Below are 2,736 nucleotides of genomic sequence, written 5' to 3' on the forward strand. Positions count from 1 at the left end.
TTAAAGAGGATGGATATAGAATAGTGACAATGACGACTTAAGGTCTAGTCTAGTTATGTCACTTCCGTTCTTCTCACCCTCAATTTAGGACACTTCCCTGTACAGGATTATAAGGGGAAGAAGAAATCAAAACAAAAGTTGGGCAAGTAAAATTGAAAAAAGTAATATCTCTACCATAGTTTCTTAAAAACACCAAATGTGATTTCAATTCATATATAGCGAAATCTCTTAAAATCCTCTTTCCCCATTACTTTCTTCCTTAGTATCTCTTATGAATGTTAGCTGACTCCAATTCTCTCTCCCAATTTTCATCAGCTATTCAAACCCAACCCTGCTGCTGTGTTCTCTCTTTCTCTCCTTGCAAATCTATTCCAGGATTCTCCCCTGGGAACTCTATTTGCTGTCAGCAGACATCATTTCTGCTAGTTTGAGCCCCTCTCTAATTCCACTCCACCATTATTACCCTGATACTTTACAGCAAAGGTTCAAGAGCAAACATGACTGACACAACCTAATTGGAAGGTTGTTTCCTATCTTATCCCTGTTATGTCCCTAATGTGCTACATGTTATTGCAATGGTCTGTTTGTGTTTGTTTTCCCCATAGTCTCTTTTGTGGTGTCACTCTCAATAGATGCTGAATGAGTGTATTGGACATGTCTCAAACCACCATTTACTCCACCATTTCTGTGGTGGCCACTTTTTTACAGGTATAACCTGACAGCAACTTGCTTCTGCTGTATCATGTGTCTCTTGTTATCAGCCCCTGGACTTCTCTAACACTGTGATATGGGAACCTGTCTTCCGTTCATTCATGGACAATATAGAAGCACAAGAGAGTTAGTACTCCAAGGGACAGCCCTGGACTAATGAGAGGTAGGAGGTGGTAAATAAATGCTCCCCCTCTCCAGTGGACAATTCTGAGGCATAATCTATATGGGTCAACAGAAGGACTGTGTAGGATTGAGTGCCAGTTGCCCACAGTGGTGAACCATTTGAGAACACACCTTGTATTGGCTTTGCCTTCTTCCCTGGTCTTCCTGTTCTGTTTCCTGGGATCACTTCCCAAACAAACTTTCTGCACATAAATTCTTGTCCCAGGCTCTACTTTCTGTAGAGAACTCAGAGGAAGAGATGAAGACCATGAATGAATGAACGGATGAATAAATGAATGAATGAATCACTATAGAAGAGAACTCTGTAGGACAGACAGTTTTCCTAAGTAATCAAGGAAACTGTAAGAATTCAGAGATGCAGAAAGACATGTATTATTTCATTGTTCTATCTAATACTTTAAACAATTTATATATAATGCAAATACAGATCCCTAAACTAGACTTCCTGGTGTGTGTGTGTGTGTGTGTGTGTGTGTGTGTGTGTGTGTGTGTGTGTGTGTGTGTGTGTGTGTGTGTGTGTGTGTGTGTGTGTGTGTGTGTGTGTGTGTGTGTGTGTGTGTGTGTGTGTGTGTGTGTGTGTGTGTGTGTGTGTAGGTAAGAAGAAAAAGGATTAGATTTTTTTCCTTACAGCGCTTTTGCAAACACTGATGACTTAGAAACATAAACCAAATCAGTGTTCTTTCCTTTATGGGCCTTTAGATAAAGAAATGGTTAAGCAGAACACCTGGGACAATATAAATTAACTCTTGCAATTTTGATAAACCATCACCTGCTTTTGAGCATTTATGTAGGAAATATAAACTTCCATTTAATAAAAAATGTTTATCAAAATTTTCAACAGGCTTCTTCCAAAGTGCTTTTTACACAGTGCTCATTTAAACAGACTTAATTTTCCTAAGCTTATAAAATTGGTGATGTGTGAGCATGAACATACCATTTACTGCTAAAATTAGCCTTCTTATTGCAATGAGATTCAATGTTATTTTCCTGGTGCACCCGCCTTCCCCTCCCCTCACTCTATATTAACTGATTTATCTCCAACATTTACGAACACTGCTTCCTGGGTATGCACTTCAGTTCACTGAATCAAAAAAGATTAAAATGATTTCAAAGCCACACTACAAAATTGGTTATTAGTACAATACTCTATTGAAATGTGTATCCAGTAGACATGACAGGTATAAATGGAACTGTGGTTTCCTTTCTATAAATACTGAGTTGGAGGGGAGATGCTCTACCTACCTGCTGGCTAATCCACCAATATTTGACAATTGCTATGTGTGAATCATTGTGTTAGAGCCAAAACAATCACAAAAACCTACAAAATCCTTCCCCCATAGTGAATTCTTCTTGTACAAAAGTTAAGCACATTAGATTTAATGAGTCACCCCTGTTGTTTTTCACTATGGTTGCATGTAGCTTATGCTGTTGTTCTGCTTAGCTGAAAAATAGAGTTATCTCACTCTTTCTACTTCTTCCTCCCTCTTTTTTTTTTCTCCCTCTTACTTTGCTTTTGAAGAATAAAGACTTGGGAGGCAGCCGTGGGCAGCAAATATTTGTGTTACATTAGCTCTCCGCTAATTGAGAAGCTGGAGGCTTCATGTATTCTTAAAGCCTGTGGCCAAAAGAAGCCTTGGGTCAGCAAAGGACTGAAGCAGCCACATCTGGCAGAGTGGGGATGGAGGGTGGGAAGCAGTCCCATGGGTGGGGGCAGTTGCAGGGACAAGTAGCAAAGGAGACTTACTCATAAGAGTGCTTATCACAGGTGACATAGATCAGCAAGGAAGAAGAACCTAGAGCTGTTCCCACATACCCGTGCTTAACACAGCTGTTCCCATAATG

This window comes from Cynocephalus volans, chromosome 12 (genome assembly GCF_027409185.1).
Source record: "Cynocephalus volans isolate mCynVol1 chromosome 12, mCynVol1.pri, whole genome shotgun sequence".
Classification (NCBI taxonomy): Eukaryota; Metazoa; Chordata; class Mammalia; order Dermoptera; family Cynocephalidae; genus Cynocephalus; species Cynocephalus volans.